The following is a 10,187-nucleotide window of genomic DNA, read 5'->3' on the forward strand; positions in this document are numbered from 1 at the left end:
GGACACTTTTTAACACAAAAATTTATGCCAGTATTTTCCACTTCCTTTTTTAAATCAAATAAATTATTCTACGGGTCTAGAATTACGTTCAAACGTCTAATACAGATTTGAATATATGTTTGGTGGCTCACTAATCCTTTAAATTATTTTAAATTAGTTAAATATAAAGGGTAGTCTTTTTAATTAGTTCAGAAAGATCAGGTATATTTGCAGATAACTTGCCCGCATTTTATTTTGTGCCATGCGTCAGGTATAATGTTAAATTTTACTATTTGACACAGATTTTGCAAGCATAACTGTTCTATTTATGTGTGCGAGTGTGTTGGTAAACTTATGGTTTTGTGTTAGGTCTGATCTATTGTGCAATTTCATATCCCTTATATCCTTTTATATCCCGTATATTTTGTTAAGCGAAACGACAGATGATATCATTATATGGATTCTAGTTAGAAATGTGTTTCATATTTCTTTTATTTATTTTGAATTAGAATGATCGAAAGTCATTTGGAATATTTATAGTCTGTTTGGAACGGTATCCGTATTTTCTATGCTATATGGCAAGTGCTAGGTTCAAGTTTATTATTTGACAGCCAGATTCTGCTAGCATAAGTGTTATATTTGGGAGTGTAAGTGTGTGTTTACGGTTTTATATTAGGTCTGATCGATTGTGAAATGTATTCCGTTGTAAAAAGTTCATATTCTGTTTATTGAAAACGACCACACAATGCCGTTATGAGGATTCCACTTCAAAATATGTTGCATATTTCTTTTCATTTATATTAAATCGGAATGATCACTTGTCTCTTAGAATATTTATAGTCTGTTTGGAACGACCAGGAACAATGAACAAACTTACCCGTATTTCCTGTGCCATATGGCAAGTGCAAGGTTCAATTTTATTATTAGACAGCCATATTTCACTTCCGTATCTGTTACTCTTCCTTCTTGTTGTGACAAATTTCATGAGATCCTACAAAACACTTGATTTTAGGATATCAATATAAAAAATTAAAGAAAAGTTGAATTCGTACAACCATAATTTTGATATATTAGCGCTGAATACAAAAATTGGTATACCAGAAGAAGTTCTAGTAAGGAAACAACTATTCTGGAAAAAAACAGCCTTATCAGCTGTTGTCTCATGTATGTACATACAGCCGTATCAGCTGTATGTCTTATCTGCTGTTGATTCTTTGTTATAAGAAATTGCATGAGATGGTATAAAATGAAAACTTTTTTTAAGGACAATTAAATTAATTTTAGGACAATCAGTTTAATTAATGAATTAAAATTTTGAATTTGAGTTGATTCATTACTTATTTATTTAATTTAAGTCATTTAATTAATGTTAGTTCAATAGTTTCAACTTAATTTATTAACTTGAATGAATTAAATTAAGTTTTAACGAAATCTTAAATAAAAAGTTATAACCAAAGAGGTTGTTCATAACTATTATTTTGACACATAAAAGAGTATACAAAAGTAGTGAACCAATAGTTGTCCTAGCCAGTTTTAGCATAAAAGCAGTTCTAAACAGGAAATAGTCGTACAGAACACTCGTGGTTTGTACAGAAACAGTGTTCTAGAAAAAAAAAATCTAGACAGACATAGACTTCTCCGCACAAAAAAAACATAGTTATGGTGATATAAAACTTTTTGATAGAAAAAGCCTACTATCGACGTAAAAGGGCTGATTGTGACAAAAAAAATATAATTCAAGAAAATATAAGCTTATATAGATAGAAAACTAGATGTAGATAACAATTATCTCCCTAGACAAAAAAAGTAGTCTTCCCAATGCCCCGTTTCCATCCAGCGTTTTAGCAGAAAATGAGTCGTGTTGTAACTTGTTTAAAGTGAAAACATTCAAGATTACTTACTTCATGTTATTGAAAGCAAAAAGTGGGTTTGTAGCCCCTTCAACATACCCCTACCCCTCCCACTGCCAAAGTTTTAATAGAAAGGTAGCCAGATTGCACATTGTTTGAACTGGAATCACTCAAAATTATGATCTGTGCGACTCAAGAGTCAGAGTTAACCGATAGTCCTTCTAACATGTGTCTCCTCTTTTTACTCTCCTATCACCAAATTTGAAGTGAGACCTAGGCGAATTTCATCATGCCAAAGACGCAATGATGTAAGTGAGATCCATCTGTGTCATTGTGGAATGGAACTATCCGCCGCCATTCCACTACTGCCTGCCACTGCAATCCTTTTAGTAGAAGGGAATATATGTGGCTCTCTTTTTTGAACCCGCATGAATCAGAGCACAGCATGGCAATCATGCTTTTTTAGTAGAAGGGTATATATGTGGCACCTTTTAGTAGAAGGGTATATATATGGCACCCTTTTTGAACCTGCATGAATCACAGCACAGCATGGCAATCATGCTTTTTTAGTAGAAGGGTATATATGTGGCACCTTTTAGTAGAAGGGTATATATGTAGCATGGCAATCATAGCATAATTTTCTTTCTGTATGACTTTAGGCACAAAGTGAACCTGTAATCCTTCCAACAGCATCTCCATAAGCAACTTCTCAGCAGAAATGTAGATAAGTGTTTGGTCCCCGATTGGAATGAAGATTGTGAGGCAACTACCGTCAGCCTTTTGATCATGGTAATGATGATTTTCAGAAGCGTGTACCCTTCAGCTATCTTTGCATAAAATTATTTAAAACTTCTTGATTAGATAAGTGCCTTAAGCCAAGAAAATAGATGGATGTACTTCAGAGGTCTCGAAATTTCTGAGCCTCACTTACGTTCCACACGAAAGTACCTAGAATGCCAGGACGTTACCTGGCCTCAAAGTTCATAATTCAGAGATTTCGCTTCTGTTACAGTGAGATACTTGTAGGTCAGAACCGGAAAGACGTATTTTTTTTTTCAGGGGAATGGGGCTTATACTTCCGGCAAGCATAAATTGATTGTTTGAAACATATATTTGAGGATAAAGAGATTTTTCTTTTAATACCTGTCACGGAGAAAGACTTGTAATGAAAATTGAAAAGCATGTTTGTTTTCAGTGCTGAGGAGCCAATTACCTGCGCAGCTGAGGAGCCACATAACTGCGCAGCTGAGGAGCGACATACCTGTGCAGCTGAGGAGCCACACACCTGCGCATCTGAGGAACCACATATCTGCGAAGTAGTTCTATTTTTATTCCTTTCCTACACATCTGAGGATAGAAATATCTGTAGTCGTTCAAATGATTCTACAAAGATTTTAAATGATAATTGAACGGGATGACAAGGTTTCACAATTATCAGTAAAGTGTTTATGTGGAAGTAAAGTGTTTTAGAGGATGAGCTTAGATTTTATAGTTTTTAAATTTTATTTTGTAGTTTAAAATTTTCTTAGGTTTTTGCTTTTGAGGCAAAGTAACAAAGCTTTAGCTTATTACTTTTATTATCTTGTTACTTTGAAGTAACAAAGATGTTTTTTTTTAAGTAACAAAGTTGATTGGGAGTCCGGAAATAGAAAATAGATTTATTCTTGAGCAGATACAAGGTTTTCCAAGACCAACTTTGGGGAGCGCGTAATTATTCTATTGAAGAAAAAATCTATCTTGTGATATACAAAACATTTTGACGATTACGAACTGGAGTGTTCACTTAAAAATAAAGAAACAAAATCAAAGTTTTCCTTCCGCAATACTTTTGTCAGCGCAACGGAAGTCTAATTTTCACCTGATTTGTAACTGGTTTCTGGTAAAAATAAAGAAAACATCAGCCAGAACTCTGACTTTCAAGCAAGAGCACTGACATCGGAAAATAGAGAATAAATCTATTTTAAAACAGAAACAGCGTTTTCTGAGACCGTCATTAAGGAAAATGTAATCATTTTGTTGAAGAAAAAAATCTGTCTTGAGATATTCGAAATGTTTTGACGATTACCGGCTTCAGCTTTTACTATAAGATGATGAAACAAAATTAATAACTAAAGTATAATTCTCACTTAGTTTCCAGCTGGTTTTTGGTAACAAATAAAGAACACATCAACAAGAATTCTGGTTAGCTGGCTTCAATGGCTCTTACCAGAATTCACTTAAAATGAAGTCACATTATTCAGCTGTCACTACGACTTTCACAGACTCCGACCCTCGATGCTCGTATAAAACTGTTCCCGCTAGAAGGTCATGATTATTTTAGTTCAGATTTTCTTTATGATTATAAAACAAGAGAAGCGCCCTTTCGTTTTTGGCATCACGACAAGTATTTAAATTACATTTAGGAATTATAATATACTTGTTTTTCGTTTCTTTATTGCCATTTTACTACATTGAAATTTCATGAATGCCAAACAATTCTGAAATGGTTAACAACTCTGTCACATATGCTCCATCAAATGTATCTTTCCTTCAAGATGTCTGTTATTTAGAGATGATTTTCTGGTTTTTAAGAGGTACGTTAGTTTAGAGGTAGATTAACAAGAAATATAAGTAAAAAAAGAGAAAAGAATCACACGTCTGTAACTGGTACTCGGATTTATTTCACCAGTTTTGGAAAAATAGCAAAAGAATGATTTTTATTGTAAATTTATTTACGACAATTATTTGAATTATATATTTTTTTAATTTAATAGGACTTAATTTTCAAAGAAACAATATCAATTTTTACTTTTTTGGACTTAAGCTGCCAAGTTTTTAAAGAATTCTGGTGCATACTTTAGACAGTCCGGAAGAATATCCCTTCGATAAGGTTTATACCGAAAAAGAAGAAAACATCATCTATCTTCTATATATATAAAAATAAGTTGTTTGTGTGTGTGTGGGTCTGTCGGGTGACGTCATGTTTGTGTGTTAACTGACGTCATGTTTTCGACTGACGAAATTACAGACCGGGACATCGGGACACAAATGACGACCGGGACACCGGCACATCTATATATATAAAAATAAGTTGTCTGTGTGTGTGTGGGTCTGTCGGGTGACGTCATGTTTGTGTGTTGACTGACGTCATGTTTTTGACTGACGAAATTACAGACCGGGACATCGGAACACAAATGACGACCGGGACGCCGGCACATAGGGAATATAAATGACGACCGGGACACTCAAAGAGAAAGCGACCGGGACACAAGGAATGTTCGATTAGCAATCACCATCAACAAAGCACCGGGACACAAATGACGACCGGGACACAGGAAGTATAAATGACGACCAGGACATAAGTAAAAAAAAAACTAACAAAACTAAAAAAAAGGTAAAAACTACAAAAAAACTAAAAAGAAAAAAAACTAAAAACTAATAAAAAAAACTAAAATAGCTAAAAAACTAAAAAAAATAAAAAAGAAAAAAAAATAAAAAAAGGAAAAAAATGAAAAATAAAGGAGAAAAACAAAACTAAAAAAAATAAAAATAAAAAAAACTAAAAGAAAAAAAGGGGAAAAATACAAAAATTTATTTCATCATATACCATTTCAAAAACGAATGTATATACAGACCGGGACACCGGGATACAAATGACGACCGGGACACAGGGAATACAAATGACGACCGGGACACAGGGACACAACTACAACGGGGATGCCGGGGGGCACAGGGGGATATATAAATGACGACGGGGAACAGGGAATGTTGCAGTACTGCATAATAGCTTTGTATCTCCCACACTGTTTTTAGATGAAGAAACTTAAATAGCTGTTTTGGCCTCAGGTGGCTCTGGGACCCAATGAGCTTTGAGTACCAGCAATAGAAGTTCAAGTTTTACTTTTATTTCCAACGCTATTTTCAGATGCATAGCTATGTACATAGTTACATAGCAGGCTTACTTGGTTTGGTCAACATAGCCATCCACGTTTCTGTATCTAAAAAAAACAGTGTTGGAAATAAAACGCGAATATGTACTGCTACTAGCAAATCACTGAATTACCAAGACACCTGAAGCCAACACAAATATGTACGTTTCTCCATCAAAAATAGTGCGAAAAATCCAAACCAAATATAGACTGCTAATACTGCCACAAACAAATCGCTACATCACAAAACCACCTGAAGCCAATACAGCTATGGGTGTTTCTTCGTCTGAAAACTGTATGGAAAATTTCAAACCAAATCTGAACTGCTACTGCTGCTACTCCCAGCTCTGCATTTCCAAGACACCCGAGGGGAACACAGCTATGCTTGGTTCTCCTTCTAAATACAGCAGGAGAATACAAGCCCAACATACACTGCTTTCACTGCTGCTAACAAATCATTGCCTCACCAAGCCATCTGAGGCCAACATAGCTATGTATATTTCTTCATCTGTACATACTATGGGAGATTTAAAGCTATTATGCACTGCTGCTGCTGCTTGTCACAGCTCATCGCATCACCAAGTCACTTGAAGCCAGCTGAGTGATGTACGTTTCTTTGTCTAAAACTAGCACAGAAAACTCAAACCAAAAGATGAATTGCTACTACTTATACTCAAGCAATAAATTCGGAGTAGAAGTAGTAGCAGTGCATAATAGTTGTGTATTTCCCATGCGGTTTTTAGATGGCGAAACCCAGAAGGCTGTGTTAGTCTCAGGTGGCAGGTGACTTGGTGATATGATGAACTGTGAGTAGCAGCAGCTGCAGTACTTATTCGGTTCGTATTTCACAATCTTTTAGATGGCGTATATAGCTACGCTGATTTGGATTTCCCAATGTGTTTTTAGATGGATAACCATAAAAAGCCATATTGGCCGCAGGTGGGTTGGAGTTGCGATGAGTTGTCAGTAGCAGTAGTAGCAGCGCATAATAGTCTTGTATGTACAACACGGGGTTTTATATGGAGAAATATTTTTAGCTGTGTTGGCTTCAGGTGGCTTGAGGATACTATGAGTTGAGAGAAGCAGTACTAGCAGCCTATATCAGTTTTGTATTTCCCAGACTATATTTAGATGGAGAGACTGTACAACGCTGTGCTGGCTTCAAGTGGCTAGGTGAAGCAATCAGTAGTGAGTAGCAGTAGTAGAAGTTCATAGTGGGTTTGGATTACCCACGCGGCTACTAGTTAGAAAAAACGTACATATCTATATTGGCCTCCAGTGGTTTGGTGATGCGATACGTTTTGAGCAGCAGTAGTAGCAGTGCAAAATAGTATTGTATTTCGAACACTGATTTTAGACAGCTAGACATGTACAACTTTGTTAGCCTAAGGTGTCTAGGTGATGCAAGGAGTTGTTAAAAGCATTACCAGCAGCCCATCTAAGTTTTAAAGTTCTCAACCCTTTATTAGATAGAGAAACACACAAAACTGTGTTGGTATGGTGACGTGATGAGTTGTGGTCAGCAGTAGTAGCAGTTCATAATTGGTATGGATCTCCTACGCTGTAATAAGATGGAGAAACGTCCATAGTTGTCTTGGCCTCGGCTGGCATGGTGATATGATGAGTTGCGAGTAACAGTAGTTGCAGTACATATATGATTTTATATTCTAGCTTTTCTAGATGGGGCAACGTGCATAGCTTGTTGGCCTCAGGTTGCTTCGTGGTTCAATGAGTTACGAGAAGCAGTGCATAATAGTTTTATATTCCATGCTTCATTTTTATATAAACGAACGTGCAAAGTTGTGTTGACCTTAGGTGGGTTGGTGATGCGACGGGTTATGATTAGTAGTCAAAGCAGTGCACATTCAGTTCATATTTTCAACGCTGTACATGGTTTTTGAACGATTCGTGGAACTCCCAAAGAACTTTTAATTCTAATAAGCAGGATCGGGGTTGCAAAAGCAGCTAAAATATAGCAAAGAAGGAACCTCTACCCATATAGCCAAGGGCTCTTTCTGAGAAAGCATCCCGTGGAAAACAACCTCCAATTAACCCCAGTTTTTATCCATATTCAAATGAACGGTATTATATTTTGTAACTACGAAAACAAATTTCATGAGCTCCGAAAATGAGGCAAAAACCCCTCAAACATGAAGTCACATTGAAATAAAAATGCTAAATTCAATTCGACACCGTTAAAAACCGTTATAACAAAGTTAAAACCGTTAAAACTGTAAAAAAAAAACCGTTAAAACACCGTAAAAAACAAAGGTTTTAAGAGCTGCAAGATTGAGATTTAGACCCAAATTTTAACTTTCTATGAGGGTTGTTACTATTTTCCTTGGATAATGTACTGAATTTTGGGGGCTTATATACTTAAAAAGGTGAAGATAAAGTCCCATCTTAAAAAAATAAGCAAATCGCAAATAACATGGCTAGGAGTGATGTGTCTGTTTTCGCTTTTTCCTAATCTTTTTTCCCTTTTTGTGGGGGTATTTCAAGAACAGATTTTGGGGTATGACAATAATGTTTTGTAAATTGGGACTGATTCATCCGCCATTCTTTTAAGAGGCACGGGAAAAACGGATTTGTCAACTTTGAGCCAACTTTTTTCAACGTTGAAATTTGTCAAAAATATTTTTCTCCTTGCTCAGTCGCCGGTCGTTGAGCCTGGTTGTCAAACCAGAATTTGACTCCATTAAAACCTAGCATAAAAATTAGCCTTGTCTTGGGTGGGATTATTTCTGTAAAATAGAGTCTGTATATACTTCTTGGATAGTTAATCTAGAAAACTCGACCTTACCTCATTGATGGAAATACTGTTGCAAGTTAAGGACACTGCAGCGAATTGTTTCCCAAATTTGCTTGCTTCCAGGTCTTTGATCGACTGCAAATTATTATTATTGGCGAGGAGAACAAGTAAGTTTTCGAACTTATGAGGATTTTCCTTTATGGTTCTCAAACTTTTAATCTGAAAAAGTCAATATCCGTAATAAAATTCGAACCAAATTCAGGATCAAGATCAGGACAACAACCAGGAAATCTGGAACCAAATTTGCAAGTGATCTTGGGCCACATAACAAAAAATTTTATCGCTCAAAAGTTGTGTAAAAATCTATTAAAATTTTCACAATGGATTATAGATAGATACATAGATAATTGTATTTTAAAGCCAAATATACAGCCAGTACAATAATATAAACGAAAGACACAAGTACTATAAACTTTGGTCAGCGATCATCATAAAACGCTTGAATGAAACACTGCATTAACCTAATACTAATACTTAATACTTGCAAAAACGGCCATTGAAAAGAACTCTTAACACTCGGAAAAAGACATAAATAAAACATTACATTTACTTTATACTGAGATTTTTTTATTTATTTATGTTTTTTTTTTATTTAAATAAATTTCCAGATGCCTTGCTACTCTACAAACAAATTGAGGTGACGTACTATTTAAGACACCTGGAAGTATCAACTTATTATTTCCAAATATCCCTTCCCTTATCATAGAGAGCCCTAGGCAACGGCTTAAACAATGCGCTAAATAATCCTCTTTAACTCTGCAAAGCGGGCAAGTACATCTGTTTTCATTTGGACATCCTTCTTTAGAATATTTTATAAATCTTGCACTAATTGGCAGGCAGTTAGCCTTGAGCTGCATCCAAAACGTCAAATGTCTAGTTGGTAAATTCAGATTAAAGTAGAACTCCTGCCCATAAACCACCTTAACATCCTCATACAACTTTAATGTTTCTGATTTTTTTTTTATCTCCTCACTCCATTTTTGAATAATTTGATTCTCTAGTACTGTCTTAATCTCATTCTCCCAATTTGCATTAATATCTGTTGGCCCTCTAGCTTCATTCCAAACAAAGGAAAACCCTGTTCTGTCTAAAATGTCTTTTATTTTTAGTGGCCATGACCTTTTTTTCCCCTGCGAGAGTAAATCTTCATAAGCTGCCTGTCTGTAGATGATTAGCGGTCATATACCTAGATAGCCGTTTAAAACCGGGAATGAGTTGTTCTATGCAGCCCAAACGATCTCTTAAAGTACCCTAATTGAATACTCTCTATCTGAGCCGCTCTCTCATGCCCCGAAACATCTGCTTCGTAATGTAGAATGGGCATTATTCTCGATAAAAACACCCTTTTATGTAACGACAAATTTTTTATTCCCATTACATTATACTGGAAAATTGTAAACATTGCTGCTCTTCCCCGGTTTAACGTTTCCTTTCTATGAGAATTCCATCTTCCATTACTTTGAAAAATATATCCAAGATACTTAATTTTATCCGCAACTTGTACCTCCTCCCCCTTAAACCCAAAATTTACTTTAACATTTGTCATTCCTCTTGTTAAATAAAATCACTTTTGATTTCTGAACATTTACCTGTAGGCATTTCATCTTTAGATAATCATCTGTTAAATCCAGGAGCTTC

The 10,187-nt window shown here is 35.5% G+C and overlaps 1 long non-coding RNA gene across 1 annotated transcript in view; it reads right to left on the reverse strand.

Moving 5' to 3' along the window:
* LOC136042397 (uncharacterized) overlaps positions 1-9,518 on the reverse strand; it is a 29,681-nt gene extending 20,163 nt beyond the window's left edge. The window contains exons 1-2 of the long non-coding RNA XR_010621287.1: positions 8,541-9,518; positions 857-970 (exon numbers count right to left, since the gene is read on the reverse strand). This is a non-coding gene — a long non-coding RNA (uncharacterized LOC136042397). The remainder of the gene's footprint in view (positions 1-856; positions 971-8,540) is intronic.
* Positions 9,519-10,187: the final 669 nt, after the last annotated feature.

Source organism: Artemia franciscana, unplaced genomic scaffold (assembly GCF_032884065.1).
Source record: "Artemia franciscana unplaced genomic scaffold, ASM3288406v1 Scaffold_1237, whole genome shotgun sequence".
Classification (NCBI taxonomy): Eukaryota; Metazoa; Arthropoda; class Branchiopoda; order Anostraca; family Artemiidae; genus Artemia; species Artemia franciscana.